At 43.0% G+C, this 24,389-nt stretch overlaps 1 protein-coding gene across 2 annotated transcripts in view; it reads right to left on the reverse strand.

The window, feature by feature from the left end:
• FGGY (FGGY carbohydrate kinase domain containing) overlaps positions 1 to 3,040 on the reverse strand; it is a 137,369-nt gene extending 134,329 nt beyond the window's left edge. The window contains exon 1 of one of the 2 annotated variants that reach the window (XM_068690944.1): positions 2,887 to 3,040. The gene's annotated coding sequence lies outside the window, so the exon portion shown is untranslated. Of the gene's footprint in view, positions 1 to 1,665; positions 1,823 to 2,886 lie in introns of those variants that run through there. The other variant, XM_068690946.1, reaches the window with a different exon arrangement.
• Positions 3,041 to 24,389: the final 21,349 nt, after the last annotated feature.

The following is a 24,389-nucleotide window of genomic DNA, read 5'->3' on the forward strand; positions in this document are numbered from 1 at the left end:
ACATGCTGTAAACCACTTCTATCAAGATGCTCAGCCCAGAAGCAAACATGTCTGTAAGCCGAATCCTGAGTCTACTCTACAGTATGTGTTCACTCTTGCATGGGAAGAGCATGGACTGACAACCCTACGTAATCTGTCATTTTAAAATTAAACATTTATTTGGTCTACAATACTAAAATTACTAGCCTTGAAGTTCCTGTCACAACCACTTACAAGCAAATGAGGCTAGGCTAAAAGAAACAAATTCTGCACATAGATCAGATATCTAGATATATCTGCCATACAAGGGTAACATGTCTACAACCTTTTTTTTTTATTTCTTTCTAAAGAATCACATCTGTTCATCTCAAAATAGTGACTTATCTTCCTTCTTCCCACATACAGAGTTTTGGGGGAGTGAGGGTGTTTTTGATTTCTTTTTATAAATGCAAAATCTGCTTTCTTAATGATCCTATCAGTCCCATAATTTCAAACTCCCACAAAGACACGCCTAAATGGGTATCAGGCCAAACCTTCTCTGTAAGTTTCCTTTGGTGACTTTCTCAAAACATCCCAGAAGCCACCAGCTTGTAAACCTGCTTGCCTCAAACAGCTGAGGGTCACACATTTTCCAATTTTATTTTATGAACGGTCTCAGTACTTTTTCTTTCACAAGTGGAAATGCAGAGGGCAAACGGTAGGCAGCTCAAGACACCAACCTGAAGGCATTAACAAGAGCCAAAAAATAGACAATGCTAGGCAGAGATTTCCCTCTGAAAATAAAACTCTGAAACACATTTCTACTGACACTGTGCCACTAGTGTTGGTTTTGCATACGAGAAACTTCACTATTCCAGCACAAGGGAAAAATTTCAACATGGGTGATTAGAAAAACACAAGATACAAACCAGGACAGAGGAGAGCTATTCTGATCCTCTCCTGCAAACCTACTGGTTCTCAGGTAGCACAGCTGCCTCTAACAGAAACAAAAGAAGGCTTAAATGAGAGCTTATGGGAAGACAGAAGACAGACTTACTGAGGAAATTAAAAGAAACAAAATGTATGAGAACACTTATTTTGGATGATTCAAAAGAATTAACATTTTTAGATGATAACTTATGTGTATCCCTGTAAGAAACACACAACAGAGCAAAAAAAGTTGCTAAGAATACACACAAAAACTTTCCAGCCTATTCCTAGTTTATTTAGTCTCTCAATAAATTAGTTTCTACCCCAATTCTTACAGCTGGGAACAGCTGAACCTTCAAGAATCCAATCCCCCCTGCTTTCCGTTTCCATCCTCCTATTCCCGTCACCCCTTCCAAGAGGAAAAAAAAAAAGAAAAAGACAACTTTTTTGCCATATCCCAGCATAGAATCATGTAGAAAAGTGGGTTATTAATATTTAAGACACCTCAAATTACAGTACATTTCAGTACTGTATTTCAATACATTTAGAAACAAGTTAATTTCAATAAATTAAGCAGACGGTCTTCCAGGATAAGGGAATACATGAGGATGAAAAAGGAGAAGACCACCTCCACGTAACGTGTGTTTACTACTTTCCCAGCTCCTCTGAGGAAAGAGAGCCCTCTCCTCTCCTTTCCTGACACTTGTTTCTTAAGTGTTCTCCAGAGAAGAAGCACTGTTGCTAAATTTATTAAACTATCTGTCAAGTCGCAGGCACCTCAAAAGAGAAGAATCCGCAAGGTCACCGGTTCCTGGCTGGTGCCGGGCACGTCACTCGTGAGGCACGCAGCACGAGTAAACTCCATCAGGTTACTGGGGTGGGCACCCTGCCAGCCCCCCAGCTTTACGAGAATACCGGGACAAGTGTCCAGAGGGGTGACACAAAGGAGCCGGCCCTGCAAAGGTGTGAGAAAGCAGAGCTGTGAGAGGAGAAACGAGGCAGCAGGGGTAGCGAGCAGCAACAGGATGCCGGTGGCAGCAACGGGATAGTGGGAACACAATCCTGGAAACCACCACCTTCATTAAGGGCAAGAAACATTTAAGGAGAACTCCCTGGGATCTGAAGGATTAAGCAAGCAGCGAGTGATACACGTGTCCCATGTGCCTACGCCAGGTCACTTGGGCACTGCCATCTGAAGCAGGTGAAAGAGTGAGGGGCTGGCGGCACAGAAAATGGTGCCTCCTGCTGCAGGGCCGTGAGAGGAGAACTGATGGGAGGCGAAATGAGGACCCCAAGAGCCCTCCGGTGCCTCCTCGCCCCGTGTTTGGCACCCCAATCCTGCCACAGCCTGTAGGCACCGAGGGGCTGTGAGGGGCAGGCCAATTCTCATTAATTTAGGTTTTATATACAAGCTGTGCTTCTGAGAAACGTCAGGAAAAGCAGAGCTGGGGAAGCCGGGCAGGGAGACCAGCACGTAAATCCTATAATGCCCCCATAGGTACACACTAACCCCACAAACGTTATATAAAACAGCGTTATAGCACGCTTTAAATGCTCAGCCAACGTGGGCCGGGGGCGCAGCGAAGGGAGCTCCCGTGCCACAAGCCGCAGGGCGGCCCCAGCTTGAAAGAAAATTAAAAAAAATAAATAAAATAAACAACCCGCGGCTCTCCAGGGAGGCCGGGCCCCGACCATTAATGGCCGCCGCCCCGGGGGCGGGCAGGGGCAGGGGCAGGAGCACCGCGCTCGGCTCGTCCCCGCAGGGCCGGGCCCCGACCGCCGCCCGCTGCCGGGCAGGAGCCGCCCCGCAGCCCCCGCAGCCCCCGGCCCCGGGCAGGGCGGGCAGGGAGGGGGCGGCGTCCCCGGCCTCCCCCGCTCGGCTTCGGGGGCCGCGGCTGCTTCGTGTGGGGGCCCCTGCGCCGAGCTCGGCCCCGGCCATTTCACGAAGCTCCAGCGTGTGCGAGGCCGCCCGTGCCCTGTGAGGAATTCGGCCCGTACCAGCGCTCCTGCCTCGGAAAGGAAGCCGTGCTTCTCTTTTCTTTCCAAGCGAATAAAGCAGCAGCAGGGGAGGGGTTTGGCTCTCGTCGGTTTGTTAAAGGGGATTTGCTGGATCTCAGCTGCAGCCCCAGTGCCCTACAGGACTGCAGAGACGTATAGGAGGGTGCTGGAGGGTTTCGCTTTAGCAGCTGTGCTGAGAGCCAGGGGAAGAATAAACGCGAGGAAGCAAACCGAAGGTTATGCCTGAAATGAGCATTCCCCAACTTGACCATAAATACATAATCACTTGTAAAACAGATAAAGCAGGATGGCGAGGTGCGAGCCAGCCCTTCTGCACGGGGTTACTCTGTTTGAGAGTTTTACCTAAAAAGTTGTTTTAAAAATCCCAGATGTGAGGAATAAACCCTGAGTTTATGTGAGGTTTGCACAAAATGGGGGACAGGATCAGGCCCTGACACCTTCCTCTATCACCCACCTCAGGAGAGTGGATGGAAGCCTTCACGCTGCCATGTCCAAGCCCGTCTGAAGAGGCCCTGGGGGGCCACCAAGGGTTTCTCCACATACCCTCCTCATCTTCCACGTCAGGAAATCTTTGAACAAAAATCTCTTTTGAAACATTTCCAGAATTTCCCCACTTCGGCCCAGGCAGAAATACTGCGAGAGCAACCTTGCTCAGGCAAAGATGAGTGTTGTCTCGTGGTCAGAGCTCAGGGTTAGCGGTCAGGGGCTGTGGGTTCTCATTCCAGCTTGGCCACTGAATCATTTTGAACCCTTCTCCAGTCACTTCGTATTAGCACCAGTTAGTAATTTTCCGTCGGAATGATTTTCTGACAGAAAGCAGCATTTTACAAAACTGGAACCTTTGTGAAAATTGACTTTCCGTTGGGGATACCTTGCATCTAGGCAGGGAGGGAAAGGACATTAGACCCAAACTGAAATATTCATCGCTTCCTTGTGTTAGTCCAAATGTTTTGCTTTGAATAGATTGTTTAAAAACAAATACCACCCTCCTGGCTGTAACTCCGAGTCAGCTCACTGCGCCGTGGGAGTTTGTGCTCTCATGCTCTGCTTTGCGCCCCGGGAGGTCTGCACCTCCTGTAGCGCGATGTAAATGTCTCTGTCCTGAGCTGTGCACATCACGGTCTGAGTCAGACCAGTCCCAGCATGCGGGACCTGGCCCTTGGGAAAAATTAGCAGCAGCAAGGACTGGTCTGACTGGGGGAGTGGGCCACGCAAAGAAAGTATAAAGTGCATGGACACAAGCTGTTTCACGTTAGTTCAGTGATCCAAAACGAAGTGCTGTGACTGTGGATTTACCAAAATGTTTTGTGCAACTGAGAAGCAGTAAAATGAAACCGGGGAAAAGGACACAAGGGTTCCTCTACCATCCCTGACAGTCAAATCCTGTAAACTCTTCCATAAACACACTGAGCTCCAGTTTATAGTTCTGGCTCTTCACCCCCCAACTATCTTCTTTCTTTACTGTTTTGTTCCAGAATCCCATTCCTCTGTTCATTAAAAATAATTTTTATGATTTCTGTGTATTCATAGCTGGCTGACACTTTCTTTTAATACAAATAACACTTGTTCTCCTCCCACAGTGTATTTATACACACTGCTTAAATCCCTTCTTAGCCCTTGTTTTGCTAAGTTATGTATTAACCATTTACATTTTCTTTCATAGCAGCAAGGTTTGGACTACCTAATAATCTTTCTCTGCACTTGTTTCAGTCAGAATTTGTATTTTCTAAACATGAGTGATCACAGCCCAACATCACGTATAATGTTCAAAGTGATGTCTTGCTGGTGACTTGCACAGTGGCAATAATAATTTCCTATGCTTGCTTTTAGCTACAGACAGGGATCAACACTGCCTTTTTTACATCTATATCACACTAGTATCTCAGTTTATCCAGGTGTTTTTCATCTTCAATTTATAGGGAAAAAATATATACGGGGAAAAAAAATAAAAAAATATATATTTTTGAAATACATAACATTCCCTTAATACATTTCTACATTTCATTACACTTCTCTTGCCCTTGCATGATTTCATTCCAAGTGGGGTGACAAATGAAAATATTTTCAAGAACAGTTACAGGACCTCCACTCACCAAAATCAGTCCTGGAAATGCTATTTTTTAAATGAAAGAATCAAACACTCCCATGTCCATATGAGACTTAATCCATTACTCCTTTGAAATATTCCGAAAGCTAAGGGTTAAGAGGTGTTATATTAGTGCAGAATAATGATGATTAATTTTTGTTTCATATCAAATGCAGGAAGAGTAGATATGTGTGCAGAGTATCTCCTACAACTTCAAAATCTGTATGTAAACCTGAAAATGTGATGTGGGTTTACGTATCTTAAGTGAAGCACAAGACCATTGTAGTTTTGCTTCAATTAGCACTGCTTTATACAATCTTCCTCCCTTTCCCAGATTTTGGACGGAGTCATTTAAAATGTATCCTTTTACCTTTTCATTTGAGAGTAACTAATGAAAATTCCCTTTTAAATGTGCTTTCTGTGAGACAGGAATGTTCTTTTTTTCGTGATTACCCAAAGCCCGTATTTCAAGCTACAGCTTCAGGTAGCGTAAATCAGCCTTGCTCTGATATGGCCTGCAGTCCTCTCAACCAGCACTGCAGAACAATTTAGTGTTTATAGATGACAGTTGGCATCTTTGAAATATTCTCTTTTACAGAACTAGACTAGATGTGACACTTGCTGGAGAAGAAATCTTGCATAAATCTGTCTGAAAAGACTCACTTAATCATATTACTTCACTAGCAGTGGTAACCTTTGGAGGCCAAAGTCCAGACAGGTTGAGAAATGGCACATGAGTACATAAAGGTGACAATTCCATTAACTGCAATCAAAGAGGGAGGTGAATGGTGAGATAAAGACAAATGACTTACTCTACAAAGAAAAGAAAATATGTGTGTGAAGGGGAAAGATACAGAACGAATGTTTTCCAGCCTTGTCAAGGAAATAAAGATCCAGTCCCACTCCATTGGGATCAACACAAAAACATCTCTCTGCCTCCCCGAATGCAGGATTTGGCCCAGGATCCCAGCCTGCTGGAGAGTGTTAGTGCAACCTCTCATGTCAGGAGCACACGTGCACAAGTGAGATGTCCCAGGAGAAAACTATATGCAGAAAGTCCTACTGAATTGCCCACCATAGCCATGCTGGAAATGCCAACGCTAGCCTAGTTTTGAAGTCAACAGGATCTTTTGAAAAAAAAAAAAAAAAAAAAAAAGTGGAAAAAACGTTGGCATTTCTGAATGATTCAGAATTCTCAAATGTTCCAGCCACGATCTTTCAGTCCAACTGAGTGCACCCCAGAGGATGAACAGGAACTGCTTTGGGAGTTTCTTTTGGGCCCCAAATCAGAAAGCGTGGGTACGTGTTGATAACTGAAACCACCACCACAAGAAAATAAAAGTTCTTCGGCCGGTTCAGTGCCAAATTTCAGCACAGATGAAAGAGAGATTGGTGGGACGTATCCTCATCCCATATCCGTCAGTGAGGCCAAGGATGGCATAGAGAGCACTGCTAAGACAAGTTCACATTACCCAAGTTTTTTTAGAGGAGGAGGAACCTTAAAGGGAGTACCATGCTGGCTACAGAGTTGCTTTGCTACACTGGAAATAAAGCCCCAAGCAGATCTATCTGTTATCTTGTAAATCTTTCTAAATTTATGTCAAAAAGGAAATAATATAAAATCCAGCTATATAAACAATTACTTTCTCTTTTTCGATTTTTGCACTTATATATAGTGTTTTCAGGAATTTCTCTGCAGAAATCCTCATCTACAACCAATGCATTTAGCAAAACAAAACAAGCAGATAAGCAAATTGTTTTACTCATAGCAGCAGAGCTGTAAAAGAACTGGATCTTTGAGCATTCAAAAATTCTGCTTACTTAGGTATTGATTAACATAACAATTGAAGGGAAGGAAAGATTTATAAAGGATCATGTAGCATGTGCTTGCTTCGGCGGTTTTAACAAGCACCTAAAGTAGTTTTCAATCTCATTTAAAGCAGGATAATACTGGTGTAGGAAACCGAAGCTGGGAAATCCTTGGGATGAAACGCTTACTGAACTATCATATTGGGACTGTTCATTCACACAGGGAAACAGGGAAGTAAAAAGCAGCTCAATAATATGTAATGATAAGGGATTTTTGAGTGGAAATCTAAACTCTGAAGAGTGTATAATAGGAAAAAAAGGAAATTTCCTTTGGGGGACTTTTTCTGGTTTTAACAGAGATGTTAAGTTACCCTTAGACACTAGAGCAGCCAAAAAGGAAAATCCCTGCTTTACACAGCTCTAAATATAACTAGCAAAATAATTCAGATTTCATCAATCTGTGACTCATTTGCTTAAGTTTTGGGTAGCTCACCTTTTAATACAAAAGTCAGAAGCCGATATAAACAAGCATACAAGATTTCACGCTCCACCAAAATTCCAGTGTCTTGTCTAGGGCCGGTTCCTGCCTGCCCTCCTGGCTGGCTACCAACATCCTTTATTCTCGAGGGAGCCAGCCTTCCAAAACACTGCTTGGCACTTGAGTCGGTGCTGCTCTGTTTTCCTAACGCTGACTGCAGGCAGGATGTTTTCGGACTCTGGTACCCAACAGTCAGGCATTCCAGGGAGCTCGGGGATTTTTCTTTTGGAACCGTACTGCCAATGCCATAAGAATAAGTGGGGTTCTGTGATACCGTGTGGTCCTGATGGGAAGATGGGATGACTTTCTTGCTTGTGTAGGGATGCACAAAGGGAAAATACACATGCCGCTTTTGTAAACTCTCCTTCTGGGGTGTGAATGCTGATAATTCTGGCTTTAAGTCAAGTTTTCATCAACTGGCTCCCCTTTGGGAAGACTGCCAGATCGCCGCATATTAGGCAAAGCGAAGCTCCCCTTCCAAATGCTCGGCCAGAAAGGAAGCCCACTGCTGCAGTGTAGCAGAGGGGATGCTCAACAGTCTTTGCACACGTTTGTTGCTGTAACCACTCATGGTGCCAGCACGTCAAAATGTCCTCTTTGCTCCCCGGTCTGTGCACACATACAACTTCTGCACATCCCTTTACACTCCTTAAATATCAGAAAGATGACTTTATCATTAGCATTTATAGCCAAGTATTTCCTGAGGCCACTGATGGCAGGGCCAGCTACAACTGTGCAGCCTGTGCCTCGTGGGACAGAAGCCAGCCAGCAGGTGAGGGCAGGCAGGTTGAAATTTGGGACCAGCACCCGACCGACCCCTCGCTGCCCAGGAGCTGACGTATAGCCCTGCTCTGGCTGGGAGGCTGCTTCGTCGGAGCCATCTTCCCTCCTAACCCTATGGCAAGATCCAGATGTGCAAAATCGCGAAACCACAATGTGTTGAGCTGGAAATGAATTTCACAAGCCGAGCTGCGAGAATCAGTTGAGCTCCTTACATTTCACAATACAATACATCTCATGAAAAGCAACTAGCAGAGGTTAAATATTTTTCTGCAACGTCCTCTCAAGACTTTTGAATTAGTTTATGTAAAGTAGTTCCTTACAGAGGTGATCTATCATACAGCGATGCCAAAATCCAGGCAGCATGGAGAGGGGCAGAAAAAGGCTCTAACCCTCCGAGCAGCACGTCTTGTCTGCTTCCGTGGCTGGGACTTTCTACAAAAGGCAGATCCTGTTCTGCCCTTTGAATTCAGACGCTCGTGAACACAGCCATGGAAGTCCAAGTACCATCAGCATCTGCTCATTTGTAAAAATCATCATTGTCCGCTCTCCAAGGATAAGGCTGTTAACTGGAACCTGTATTTCCCAGATTATAAACAATGTGCTGCCTTTCTCCTAAACTCATTGCAAAATGTACAAATGACAATCTAAAGCCAGTGCTGTCATCTTTTAAAATCTGAAATTCAACAGGGGCTCATTCAAGTACATAAAAAGAAGTTTGCAGGGTCATTTAGCCACCTGCAAATCATACACAAATAAACTAAAGAGCACTAGAAACGGGAATAAAATCCCCATATATGTAGCTAGTTCCTATGCAGTTACATTTTCATGCTCTGTACACAACCCAAAATAAATTGTCTGTTTATAATTAAAACATGATACCGATTCCAAAAGTGTTGCCCCCAGGGAAATAATTTTATACCAAAGGGCAGATTCAGCCCTGGTGCAGTATTTCTGATTTTCATGGAATTACACCATTAAAGAATTTTGCCCCACATCTTGCCCACACTGATGCAATTCAACTTCTAAGGGACAGTGATGGGTTTCCTCCTAACTCAGGCCAAGTTTCTGGAATAAGGAAAGTCTGTGAGAGATTCAGCTGGGGGGATGTTTTAGTATGGGATCTAGGGTCATTCACATAGTAGAAAACGTCATAGGATTTATATTGCACTTCTTGGGTGTCAGAATTTCTTGCTTTTTCTTCTTTTCTTACAGATTCCTTGTCAGTAGGTAGTCACATTGAAACAAATACAAAAAAAAAAAAAAAAAAAAAAAAAGTAATGAAACAATTAGAGGCAGCTGTGAGTAGAAAGACATTTGGGGATCTTGTTAATTCTGCTTCATTTTTGCTACATAAATCTATTTTCTAAACTTAATGCATTGCCTGAGCTTCTAATATATGGTAACAGAGCGTCTGCACCACTCAGAACTCCAGAAAAAGATATAGAATGTTAATTCTCCAACATTTCATGTGACTTCAAATATTTGGGGCATGATTGATCTCACGCTTGTCATAGTGCTTCGGATTTGTGCTTTGCCTGACACAGAAATCTGAATGCACACACTGACGCTCTCACTGATGTTGAAAACTTCTGACTTCTGTGCAGAATCAGTGAAAAAGAGCTGGAACACTTCCCTCCTCCGGGGGCTAACCTGCTCTTCCCTGAAATCATGCAGCTTCATAGGTCACGGCCCAGAAAACAGGAGTTTCCCCAGCAGTTCCTGTCAGTCCTGCGTGTACCGGGCACCGTGACAGGGGGGCTGCAAACGCTGGAAATGGGATGCTGTCAGGGGACTGGGGGAGACGACTGCATTCTCTCTGCAATTGTCTGAGCTGCCAAAACAGTGAGGCAGATGCCCAGATTCTTGCTTAAGGCTTCCTGGGAAAATCAACGGTTTTGAAACCATATCAGAACCAAAACTTCAGAAAAATTACTCAAGCTGGAGTAAGAAAAAAATGGTAAACATAACAGAGCCATCAAAGGTACACTTTAAATTTCTCATTCTCATTCTTGACATAACCTGACAAGTGGTGTTCAGGAGGCATTTGTGTGATGCTGTTATTAAAGTGCTTTAACGTGTGGTCAGCCCCGAAGTGGTCAGGCCGTTGGACTTGATGATCTTTGCAGGTCCCTTCCAACTGAACTATTCTAATTCTAAAATCTTTGTACAGAAGTTAAAAAAGTTTTTGGCACAGAAGACAGTTGCTATTCAGAGCTCCTTCCAGGGCAAAGCACAAGCAACAGAAGGAAACTGCTTTAAGCTTTCTTTAAAAATCACAGTGCTACATCACCATGGATAACCTTTGGATATTACAGGTTTTCTTTCTGAAGCAATGATAAAACCGTCAGAGCTTTAATCAACTTTTCAAATCATTGACCTGTCTGAAAAACTGAAAGTGAAATAAAAAGCAAGGCAGAAGAAAAATCAGAAGTACTGTACATTCTTGCCATTTCTGCCAGCCACAGCAATGAAGTGTTGCGATGAAGCGAGATAAACATCTGAGGAAGGAAATAAATTGTAGCTCTAGTCTTATTTTAGGCTATTTGATGTCTGATTGTTTTCAAAAGCAGGAGGACGAGGCTGCTTGTGTAACTCCACCCTCCCGAAGAATCGCCAGGATCGTTGTTTATGAGCGTGATCGACGCCGCACCAGCCTCCTCACCTACCGCATGTCGCAATCGTGGAAATACCACGGGATCTTTTAATCCACGGGATGTTTTAATCCGTGTCTCCTTCCCGTCGTCACCTGGTGTGCTGAAACGAACATCTTGGGAGACACAGGACTGAGGAATTAGGATGGCAGATAATTATCTCATGGGATGCATTTCCCTTGGCCACAGGGTGAGAAGCTGGGAAGCAAGCCCACGTGCGGGGCACAACGCCAGCGTGATGGGCACGCTGCTGAGAGCACAGGGGCCTGTACAGATCCCCCCCAAGGTGGTGACAGCATTTTGGGAGGGTGGCCAGGGGTCAGAGCACCTCTATACGAGCTCATTAATCCATCCTGATACACATTCAAAACTGGAAAATGATTGCTGGCAGAAAGAGGCATAAATATCCCATGGTCCTATCAATCTGGAAGGAGGATAATTCAACACTAAGCTGTCCATACCTTTTTTAATCTACTGACACAATCAGTAGATCTCTTCTGTTTTCTTCAAAGGGAATGATACTTTAACTCTGTCCACTCATTCATTTGTGTATTCTACTGTTATAACTAATTTTTCTAAAAAAAAAGTTTAAAAAAATTTGAAGTAAATTGAAGAATTGGGGAAGGAAATTAAGCTTTTAATGAATTAATCAAGCTTTTCAGAGCAGGACCTCATCATTTTAATCTTCTATTACAATCTCATTGGCTAGTGCCATGCTTCAAGTTTACTCAGTATTTTTTCCACACTTCATTTTTAAATTGCAGCTGAATATTTTAAATAGTAACCAAAAACTCAATCTAAAGCTAATTTGTGTGCATTTTTTGCCTTAAAAAAATAGCCATCCAAGGGTTACTCACTCAGCACCAAGCTTTAGGAGGTCAGCTTGATAGGGAAGGAAAAGTGTCTGTTACTGTTGCTTTGCTTTAGTATGAGCTAGAGAAATACTCTTCCAAGCTGCTGCCTGTGTCGGGCTTCCAACCAAAACTGAATGAATGCAAAGGAGGAAGCACGACGTACAACAGGCTTAAATATATAGAGGCTTTGAGGTTTTTGGAACATCAAACCCTTCACAGTACAAAATATTTGCAATTCGGTATTGCAAGCATTTCCTTTCCCACTGGAAGATTAATTTATCATAGAGGAATATGTTGTGCTCAGACAGTATTGCAAGCCGGTGGTGTTCTTGCTACATTAACTTGTTCTCAACCAGGAGAAAATTAAAGTGTAACCCGTGGTGAGGGCTGTCTTTGAAATTGCTCCCTCTTATATCAAGCCCCTATATATTCAGGGAACCAGCTCAGGCTCCGAGCAAGGCTAAGGATCTCAGTGGTACTGTTGGCATTTTAATTACAGCTTTTTCAAGGTAATCCATATCTTAGCAGTGGCCCAGAGCGTTGTATCTCCATTTGTAACCTGTTGCCATATTTATTCCGTATGACCTTGCAGCAGCACCCCAGAGCCAGTGACCAGAGGCTCACCGACTGCACCTCCTCCTAGCACAGCTTCCAGCAATGCCTCCCGGCCACTTGCAGCTTGTTTAGCATGCAAAAACCCACACTGGCTCTTGGGGTTGAGTAACCATGCTCTTCTTCCATCCCCGTCCTTAATATTGGGTAAGAGGAAGCTAGGGGATGAAACAAGCCATCAGATTTTGTTTCTAAGGCCCCGAATTTGTAAGCTGCAGTTGTACGGGGGTATCTGCTCTTTGACAACACTTCCCATATTGTGTTTCAGCCAGGAAGATGGATGTACCTTACTTAAAGTGAGTCATTCACTGAACCTAGGCCAAACTCTGAAGCAAATCTGGGCCAGTTTATTGCCTCAGGAGGAAACCTGGTTTTTGCATGAATTAGATGTGAAAATAAGCAGAGCCTGACTGACATCTTCTCCGAATTCCAACTGCAAGGGTAAAACCCAGCGGGCATCAGCCTCAGGCATGACAAAAATGAGGAGGGGAAAATGAGGCTTCCTGTCTCCCCTCCAAGAACCAGAGACACACATGTTACTCAGAACTTGGAATAAATTGTTAATTATTTATACACTAATTAACCGATGTTTATAGAATGTCTTACATATGTAAATTGCTGTAAATACGCTTACATTTTTCTCGCAGTCTCCAATTAAATGAACTTTCATTCTGGAGCAAAACAATTCCATACCAACTTGTTTCACCAGTTCTTTAGCCAGGCACTTCCTACAGCTTTGCAGCTAATGGTCCCAGCTGAAGCTGCTCTATTGTATTTCCCTACAGAAATTTCTGTGCTGGTTTGTAGCTGCTTTAATTCCATCACAGATCACATTCTGTTTAATGATAATTTGATTTTGCATTGCAAGACCCAGATGTACATTAGGAGGTCACAACCTTTCCATTTATCTCTTAAAGTAACTATTTTTTCCCCAAGTTCCATCAGGTTAAAACAGTTAGCAATTTTTCTCCTTGAAGTGTCCCTTCAGCTTGGCCAAGATATATAATAGATCAGTGTAGCTACGAATGCATTACAACATTAGTCATCAATTAGTTTTAAACCATCGCTGTAATATATCATTTATCTAGCTTGCTGTAGCACTATTGTGAACATTTAATTTTTTAAAGGCATCTTGATTTTTTAACCTGACGGCTGCATCCCCCTTTTGTCTCCTGTGCAGACATCTCCTCTAGGAACAATAAAAATGAGATTTGTTTGACCTGCACTCAGGGTTCGTTTAAGCGAGATGGATTTTAATTGCTCTGCCTAGTCTACCAGACAGCTTTTATGTAATATTCCAGACATTTACGCACTGTCTTTTCCCTTGCTGTAAGCAGGTGTGTGCGCCCACAAATGCCTGTAAAGCAGCTCTTACTATTCATTTCACATCTCTGACGATCCTCTGGGAAATTGCTTACTCTGAGGTATCATTGGCATCAAATTAAGGGCCTCGGTCATTGCAACTTCTTTTTTCCTAAGGCTGTTTTCTTTTGTCTTTGAGATTGAACTTTTGGGTGGCTAATTCTCCGAGGACTTTGCTGAGGACTGTGTTCCTTGTGCTTGTGCTGTCGTCACACAGCACAGGTGACTCACCTCTGCCTCTCCTGGTAGTGAGAACGCACACAGAGCCTTACCCCCCAAAATCCACGTCATCTTTCGACCATTTGCAATGCATTTGACTTACATTTATGGCTTGAAAGAGTTTGGAGTGCAAGATAACCAAGCCGGAGAGAAGCAAGTCTCTGCCATAGATATTCAGTATCTTGAAGGATCTCTAACTTCAATTAGTAAGTCACGCGAGCCACTTATCACAGTGTTGACTCAGGGCCCGAAACACCCTGACTCCTCTGCCAGCTCAGAGAGGAGGCAAGATGAGCTCACATTTGCCCACGATTTGCTGAACCTTATTTGCTCCAGCTGCTCCAGCAGGGAGAGGAGAACCTAATGTAGGGAGTTCTCTCCCTGCTGACTCTCCTCTTCCACGGGTGATACAATCTGAAGATGATGTCCTCTGTCTTTCCTCTTCCCATTCCTAAAAAGGAAGATTTGGCTGTCCTGGGAGTTACCAAATCAGCACAAAAAAATGGGCCTCCTAAGCAGTTATTTGTGCCTGCAGCTGGTTCTGGTCTAGTCTCTGTTGGACACACACATGTACTCAATTCCCCTTTGTGCTGGATGCCTATTAAAAGCACAAATCTGCAAGTGAGGAGGGTCTCTTTTACCATGTCAATGGAAGTGAAATACGTAAATCTCCTGCATGCTAAGGGAGAATGTGTGTTTTAAATGCCTGGGAGAACAGCTGTGAAAAAGAATAAGTGGTTTGTATTATGCTGCACAGTGTCACTGATCCAAAATGCTAAGCTGATCCTCATGTAGCACATTGTGCTTGCTCCGTCCTTGCGTTACACTGCCTACTGCTTCCATGTGTGGGTAACTGGAAATGCACAGCATTTCAGACAGCACGGAAATAAAAAAGGGGCAAAACCAGCTTCTTCTGCCACAACAGGACTGTCATGGTTCACAGCAGCAAGGAAAAACTGGATTGGAAAGAACGATTCCAGCTAGAGCCCTGTGCAGTGAAGCCCACTCCAGTTGGGTTGGAGTGAGGCTGCTGCATGATGATAGGTGAATCACAAAACATTTCAATAAAATGAAGGGTTCTGTGGGAGACTGTGAAGTGAAATCCCACTTCCTTTCCTTAGCACCGAAAGCCAGAGAACAACATCAGAGCACGGGGTACAACCTGCACAGCTCAAGGGATCCATCTTACACCTATCTGAGCCAGCTCCCGAGGCCCAAAACTGCACAATTTCCCTCCAAAGAATAGAAGAAGCAGAACATTAGATGTTGATTATGTCATCAATAGGAGAAATTCAGCTGCTACATACACTGAGAGAAATCTTAAAATACTTTAACATGATATAGAAACTACGAACAGAGCAATGACATCAGGAGAGAGACGGGAGGTCCAATGCACTTAATTTGAATATGGACACACAATTCTTTAACTTCATCTTATGGTTTTCTTCCTAGGGCTTGTGTATCCATCAACAACACACCATATTATTCACTTCTCTGACAGAAGCACTGAAAATCAGAAACCATGTATGTAATACCAAACAAAATCAGAAGTAAGGCCTGGTTTCAATGCTGGAATACAGATTTGTAACCTCTGAGGACCAGGCGCAGCAGAGGTGGAGCGTTCAACAGCTGTAATGCGCACCCAGGAGTCACATTTGTTCAAAAAAAAAGTCACATTACTTAGATTAATTGGATGTGTCCAGCTCATCCCAAGTCCACTTAAGCCTTGGCAAACTTCTAGCTCAGAGGCTTAACAAAAGTATTAATACAAGTATTCCTTTATATTATCACATTTACATAACAACTCCCACCTTTGCAGCCTAATACTTATTCTTTGGAACATGGAGAACTATTGACTCATAATTGGACGGGGGTGCCAAAACCTCCCAAATTTAGAGATGTTTGGAACAAGAGAGTTTAGTTCAGGCCCATCCTCAACAGCAAATTAAACACAAGTCATCATCTGTGTGAGTGACATTTTCAGCATGTCCAGAGCCTGGCATGAGCTGACATTCCTTCTCCCAGTAAGATTTACGGAATTTGCACATTGAGAAGTATTGAGGTAAACCATGGTCCAAGGGCCAAGTGCATAAATTAGACCTGTCCCCTCCCTTCAGTACATTGCACATATACACACTGTAGGTTGGCTAACTATACTTTTGGCAACTTGAGCAAGTTTCTGTGAGTGTGTGTTAACAGAAGGGGAGTTTGTGTCATACTCATGCATTTACATTTTCTTTTCGAAGACTTTGTTGCAGGGAATGTGTTGCACATCATCTTTCTCTCTATTCACATCAGATACTAGATTAAACAGACAGAAAAAAATAAGTTGTTGTTGTTCTCTCTATTCACATCAGATACTAAACAGACAGAAAAAAAATATTATTAGAAGTTTTGGCACATTTTGCTCTATCACAGCACAAATTATGTCACTTGTAGATCAGATTAGTTTAAATTAGGCAGGTCAATTTAAGCTCAGCAAGAAGTGCCGGGTTAGCATCCTCAGGGACTGAAATCTTTTCCTGATAAACAGAATAAGTCCAGATCAAGGAGTGTCAAGTGAAGCTTCATGCACAACTTTTCTTCCATAGAAGACAGACATATTTTCTCAAGAAAACCAAGTGTTTATCTGTTTCTCGAGCCCTCTGCTTATACAGCAAACCAAAATGACCAGTTGGCATGCTGGAGAGGGGACTGACACTACCAAACTTCTCCTTTAAAAAATTGTCAAGTTTTTTCTATGAGCTGCATCTTTGCAGTAGTCCATGTACCTGTGAAATATCTGAATCACTGTCTTCCATGTGTCAAAACGATGCCATTTCTGGGCTGTTCCATCTTCCTCCCACAGATCTACCACACTTTAGGTAAATTACATGGCCTAAAAACCCAAATATGGGTTGCAGCTCTGACTGGGTCTTGGTGACTTCTAAAAACGTAATGTGGTGAATGCCAGTAGGAAACCCACACATTACCCCGAAGGGATGCAGTTTACACTCCAGGCGTTCAGCTTTCAAACTGGATTATCTGTGGCAAAGCTTTTCTCTATGACCTGAAGAACCAGGAGAAGTATTTTTAATTGAAGGCTGAAAGCCTCACATAATCAGATGACACAAGAACTAGGGCTTTCTGAAAAATGGACGACACTGAATGATTTTGGGTTAAATCAGAAAAGAACTAGATGCTGTTCCTAAGTCTCCTCCTGAAAATGAATTTCCAGCAAATTCATCCTCCTTCCAAGCCTCCCAATCAGCTCAAGCCCTTTTCTTGCAAAATTTCTTCATGTCCCATCTTCCAGACTGTCTGATATATCTGCTCCCACTCAACTTCTTTGCAGAAAGCCTTTCCTTAGGTCCGTGGCATTCCAGCACCGTGGCGTTCCTTGGTGTCCCTTTGAGCAGCCGGAGGATGTGCTGCTTCACACGATCTGCTGGGGCTCTTCCCACCACATCTTCAGCCCCTTCCAATGTCTCCTGTGCAGAGTGAGGGAGATGGACAGCACAAGCCATTGCAGAGTGTCTGACAATACTGGGCAGAGGCTCAGAGCTCAGTTTCTTCCCTTAAATCCCACCTTCACCTCTTACCAAGAAGAACAGTTGCTCTAGAAATGAGATCCAGAAATTAGCTCATTCCAGAAATAACAAGCGTCAGGAAAGGTTTCCGTCCTCCCAGTTCTATCTAAAATTATGCCCAGGAAAACACATTGATTGCTAGGGGATGCCTTTGGGAGTTGGCAGAGCCTAATGAAGGGCAGCAGGGAGGAAAATCCTGCGTGCCTGTCTGCCAGAGCATTCTGTCCTCTCCTTTTGGCATTGCATGTTCGGCCCTGGTGCAGAAGTAGCCACAGGAGGGGAGGTGGATTCACCTGAAGAGGGAACAAAAGTGATGGCAAATAAAGCAGGCTGTCAGACCCCAGCTAGCACATGGGACCAGAGTCCCACAGCACCACTGCCTCTTACAGCAGTTCCCTCCTCGGCTTTGCCCTCCTGATTTCGCCTTATCAACAGAAAGAGATTTGCTGCTTCACAGTCCCTTCTCTCCTCTGCAATTAGGACTGCACATCATTAATAGCCCCCAAATACAAGCCTGAATGCAATTCCCAGACACACGGCCCTGGAGACTCTTTCCAGCGTGCATCACATTTTAAAAGAAGTGCTTTCTCTGAAGCCATTCTGTCCTTTTCCCAGTAACAGAACAGCCTGGTAGCAACCACAGCAAGCTCATGGTAGGAAAAACAGCATTAGAGGAGCATTCAGTGTTCACAGTAATCTCCTTTACTACGGTTTAGCAGAAGTGTAGCTGGAATGGCCTGAATATAAAAACCAGTCCTTTGAGCAGAGCAGAAACTGCTGCCACAAAATTATGCAAATTCCAGACCTGTTTCTGTAAATGAACATTTTCCAAGGGAGAACATACAGAGAGCAGTCATACGGTCCAGCCTGAAGGGCCGTCAGGAAATTCAGGGTTTAGTCCCAGCAGACAGGTACTTTGGCTCACTCTGCTTCCACATCTCCAGACCAAAACAATGATAATAAAAATCACAATGAAAGCAATTGAAAAATATTTGCCTAATTATTTAGCATGTGTTTGCATGCTTTTGGTATGTTAAACAGGAGGCTACATAACCTACAATCTCAGGACAGATAGGGAGGTAGAAAGTGGGGAGGAGAACAGGAACAAAACCTAAAGCATGTAGTCATAAATTCAGTTCCGTAGAGAAACGGAAGCTGAAATGCTTATTTAAGAAAGGCTTAGTATGCAAAGACTCAAAGCCTGCTGGAAAAAGTCAGGGAGTTCATACCAGGAACATGGGCTGTGACGCAAAAGGAAGCATGGAAATTGTGGGAGAAGCAGATCCGCGGGTGGACAGGGCTGGAAATACCGGTCGGGCTGAGGGCAGGTACCATGACAGGTGTACAAAGGATGATGATGAAGAACGCATTTTCGGTTTGAACGGTGATGAAGCATGAGTCCTGCTGACTAAGAGTGAAACAGCACAGACGGCGACTGTTAGATTCTGCTGCTCCAGGGCAAGACGCGGCGGCCGGCACCTCAACCCAGGCAGCACCGCCTCGGAAATAACGCAACCGCTGCGAGCATTATCTGCGGATCTCAGCTGCCAAAGCCGTGCTGGGAGCCAGGCACCCGCCTCAAGAAGATGTTGCCCCACGACTCTTTGACATGGCACATTTGCCAGCAGGTTCAACCAGAAATTCACTGAGCCGTGCGTCCAAGTCAATAGGACAAAGCCACGCAGGAATACCCGTGAGTCACCCGGCGCAGGAGTGGCACCACCTGCCCAAAACCAAGCCCGTCCCGGAGCCGCTCCCTTGGCATCCAGCGAGGGTCTGCCCTAGATCAAGTTCTCCATCTGAAATATCAAACCCCTCCTCATCTGGGACAAATTTACTGCTTTGATCTTTAGACACCCCCCCCTCTTCTGTGGACATGCCAGATGAGGTTTCCTAAACACTCAGACATCCGTGGAGACAGAAATATCGACAGGAATCAGTGCGGAGATATGTCACCTTGGCAAATTTAACTTAATTCGTCCCCTTTGTGCTTTGGCAACTTTCACCTGAAGCTGGTTGTATGATTTGTCGTACCAAATTAAGTATGATTCAAGAACAAAAATAATATGGAGCTGAAGAGGAACTGAGGTTTTCATACTCAGTGAAGTAATATAATAATCACCTATCAAGAGGAAAATACATGATAGATGCCTCTGGCAGTAAAATTCTTAAGAGCATCATGAGGTACGGGTTACAAGAGAAAAGACAAAGACATAAAGAAGTACAGATTAATTCAGTCAGGGCAGAGCAGCAAGAAAAGCAGCTGGTTCTGATATTCATATTGACAAAACTCTGGCTGGCCATCAAATACACCCTTCCCACCCAGAAATAATTTGGACTTGAAGGGAGCATAAACATCCCTTATCATTCTATATCGTTAATTACCAATTCTACTGGGTGTCCAAATGCCGGAACATCAGTATCTGAATTCCAATATGACGTGGTCCTAATCATCTGAAAGTAACTACACTCTCTGCCCCATGGTATACTGTGTACGGTTCATGTAGGGAGAAGCATGACCTGCCATATGGAAAATATCTGTCAGAATAAATTATTTTTATCTTATGTTAAGAGTCATTCACAGTCTCCCACTAGTGTTTGCCATAAAACCAAGAAAAAGCGAGGTTGTTTAAGCACTGTCTAACTCAGAGGCTGGGAATGGATGTCCATCTAGTTTTGCTGCAGTCTGCTGTAGTCTTTTTTAATGCAACACACGCATTTAGCAGTCTGCAAATTCCATGGATGATTTCAGTAAAAGTGGGAGGTTATGCTACCAAAGGAGAACATGAGCCAGAGATGTTCTATTATCCACATCCTATTAAAGGTCAGAGAGAGCTCTTACCTCAGTGCTATAATGTGACCAGAAACTTAATTGAAAATATACAAAAAGGTCATTAATAAAGGTTATTAATAAGGAGATGAAGCCATAGTAAATTTAACAGAGCTCAGAGGAGGACTTTTTCTAGAAAGAAAAGGTTATATAGATAGATAGATAGGCCTTTAATTAAGGTGTATTGCTGGGTTAAGCGTAAATTTTCCAAGCAAGCAAGAAGGTAGAAAACTGGTAATTGCTTTCAATTTATATTATAAAAATCAGTCATATTCATTTTGCTTCCTCTGACAGCTTTACTCAATTCTAAGCTTCATTCACTTAATTGGAAGGGAGATTTCTTGGAGTAAAAACACAAGGAATTGAAGAAAGAGACAGACAGATTGCAAGAACTGAATGAACAGCACTTTAAATGAAATCATTTAAACCCCGTGTCCAAGATTCTCAATAGATTCATGTTTGCTGTCCTCAAGGGATATTTATTATCAAAGCTGAGTAGGAAAAGATTGGAAATTATATCAGAAATGGTCTTATTGAAAATTGAATCTGAAGAACTCCCCATTTCTATTACTAAAATAAATTGTCCACGTCTCAAAATTAGCATAGACTAGAAACTCAAACATTTCTCTCACAGAGACCTCTTGCAACAATGGTACGACTCAATCAAGTATTACCAAGAGGTACTCATGCGTAAAAACTATATTTGCTTCAAACATATTCTTCTCTTTCATTTGTTCACAGCCAGGAGTTATAGAAAGGAGTATGTTCAAAGAGCATTGTTGTAAGTATTCATACAACACTTTTTGCATAAATTGGCCTCAGAAAAAATGTCTTACAAATGCGATGAGTCCTTGTGGGTTTGGGAGTTATCCAGTTACTGATAAGGAAACAATACTTGGTGTCTTAAGTGGCGAGTAACAAGCGGTAATGATAAGAACTAGCGTTTATGGTCTTGGAGAATAATCTACAAGTAATTCAGAAGACTAAGTAAGCTGTCAGAATCACTTGCTGACTACTTCTGAATAGTAAACCTACATCTCTTTTGCAGGTAAATTGCCTTTAAAAAGCAGATTAAACTGGGCAGGGGGGTATTTAATTTTTCAGTGTGAATATTCACACAGCCTCAGTGGTATCTAGAGAACTGCCAGCCCTCCTTCCCCTGACAGTCTTGCACAGGACAGCTGTTTCCACATTTACTGTTAATGGATAAGAGAGAGAATTCTGTAATTATGATCAACCAAGGTACACTAAATTTTAATCTTCTAATGCATAAATCAGAGTGAGTGCATCAGGAATACTCCTGGCTTGGACAGTGTGCTCTGCTACAGACAAATGCATCGCCAGTGCAGTGCAGGTCTTACTGGGATCCATAAACCACCCCTTGAAAAGGACCCACAGCAGAAGAAGGATGGTAAAGGTGGGGAAGGCTGAAGCAAGACTATGGTAAGTGGTACAGTGCTAAATCTCTCCCTGTCAGAAGACTGATGATGTTAAAGAAATTACTCCACAGATGGTTTTGGTCTACCATCTTTGGCTTCTAGAGGGAAGTGACACGGGATCATTAGATGGAAAGAGGTGGTTAAAAAAATCCTAATGCTAATCATTTAGGAAATATAAAATAATCATTTTTTTGAAAATATTTAATACTTTAAGTATTCAAAGTGGTGAGCAAGCCTTACCTAATGAAACAGCAAGGTGAAAGTAAAACCTCAAATTCTAGGTTGCTAATGGGAACAGAATAATGGATTATCTTTAAACAATGCAAGGCTAAAAGAAAACACCAAAACATTCCTATGTTAACATGAAAGGAATGAGATTTCAATACATGAAGCACATTAAAGCTAGCAACAATAAATTTTTATCTGTCAGCAGGAAGCGAAGATAGCTCTCCAGAAAGCCCATGGAGGATTAGGGAGAACAGCAGACAATCGACAGTGGAGCAGAGAAAAAGCTGGGAACATAACTATAAAGTGCTTGAGGAAATCCCTAAATCCATTGGTATTAAAGCATTTACAATGACTTTTCAATTTTGTGGCCAATCTCACTATCAGTAGAGCTCTGTCATCTATGTCAGTGGATCTGTTCTTAATGTCAGTAAGTCAAAAAAGCTTTAGAGAGGTTTGAAGTTATGCCATGAAATGCACTTACGGTGGTTTGCTGAGGAAGATACAGGTAATAGCTACTAGTGGGCCTTAGCTGTGAACACAGAAACAAGTTAAAGAAAGGTAAGACACTGTGAACCCGAAGCATTTCGGGTGCTCTGTAGCTATCAGGAGCTTCCAGAGCTGAGCGATTCCTGCTGGAGCCGCGAGGCTTGGCCCGGCCTCTGCCTCTGCCAACTGCTTGTGGGACTACGTGGGGAACTGCATCACTGAAACAGCACAGCTCTGAAAACCCCACATGAAAATCAGAGAGGGGGTATCTGTTTTCGTGAGGTCAGATTACTTCTCTAATCTAATTTACAGCACGGCTCCACAAGCAGTCGCACAGGCCCCAAGAGGAGGCGGTAACCTGCAGCGTGAGGGCAGAACTGTGCTTCTAAGAGAAGAAATAACGTTGTAATGGGGCCTTATTGCTTTGCTTTTGTTTTCAACACATGCAAAATAAGCTGCCTTCAGGAAAAGAGAAGTAAGCTGACTTCCTTTATCCAAGGGTAAAAGCGAGCATCCAGGCAATTATCACGGACCTGCTGAAATGTTGTGTCTTCACATCCTACTGTATTCTTCTCACTAGCTCTGAGAAGGACAGAGCAAGCACATCAATTTGGCACTAAAAGGCAGTTCTGATAAACCTCCACATTTGCTAAGAATTAAGCCCTAAAAAGAACTTCTCTGGGATCTGAAATAGAGCAAGATGTGAAAGACTGGCAAAAGCTGAAGATATATAATGGAAACTCCCCTTGCTTTCAGTAGGGAGAGCAGATAATGTGTAAGAAGGAGGGGAAGGGTCTGTGTTATTTCAAGGAAAAAATATCCAGGGTTCCTGTCCAGCCAGACAGATATAGCTGTTCTGAACTGCAAGTACCCCACAACCTCCTCTGTATGAGCTTCTGCTTCTGCCAGCAAACTGAGAGACCTGACACCACATCGCTGTTGTGCAGTGACTCTAAAAGGCTGCAGCATTCACAGAAAAATGCAGCTGGTAAGATCAGCTTCCTCACTCCCTCTTTCACTTAATCCTTTTGCTTGTCCACATGTTTTGAAGCAAACCTGAAGCTCTGCATCCCAACGCTCAGCCAGACACAGGGAAGTCCTGCCCAGCCATCACATCCCGTCCCCATGTCACAACATCCTTCACCCATCCCCTCCCCTGCTACCTCCAGTGTATCTTTGTACCTTTTTGTTTGGATCTTTCTCTTTCAGTCTTAAATCTCTATTTTTAATCTGTGTGGAAAGTCTTTATGCACATGGGGTGGCACCTTATTCTCTGAAAAACTCCTTTCCTTCATGAAGCAGAAGTCATCCAATTAGCCAACCTGCTGCCTTTCTATTTAGAGAGGGACGAACTCATTGCTCTCTAAGTAGTTCCCTGAGCACAGGGACAAAATAAATCCACTTCCCACTCTGCCTTTTCTACGTGAACTCTCTGACACAAGGGTTGTGTTTGTGTTTCTCTCAAAAGGGACATTAAAAGGACCCCTCTACCTTTAATTGGCCAGAATTTATATATATAATATATAATATATATATATACATATACATGCATATATTATATTATATTTTCACAAAATCTATAACAAGTTTTATTATGTTGTGTTTTGACCTCAACTTCCCAGTCAAATTTGGTTAATTCAGCCAAAAACTTTAAATGTTACTAGAAAGGGAATAATAGACTGCCATGCACATACTGGTCATGAGTCTTGTTTCTTTGGAAAACCTGGCTAAAATGATCCTAGCAGCACTTATCTTTTTTGAGGACAGTCTTCATAAACAAAGATAAGATGTTGAAATATCTAACCCTTCTGCTGTTGTTGCATGTTAAGCATTGTTTTTAGAGAAAACTGTGCATACTAACTAAAGCAAAACAAAAAGAAAATTTGGCAAAGAACAAAACAGCATCAAAGTACTGCTGCCTAAAATAAAATGATACAACCCATCAAAAGCTTGTTGTTTTTTGTTTTTTTTTTTTTTTTTTTTTTTTTTGTTTTTTGTTTTTTGTTTTTTTTTCCT

This window comes from Anas acuta, chromosome 8, assembly GCF_963932015.1.
Source record: "Anas acuta chromosome 8, bAnaAcu1.1, whole genome shotgun sequence".
Lineage (NCBI taxonomy): Eukaryota > Metazoa > Chordata > Aves > Anseriformes > Anatidae > Anas > Anas acuta.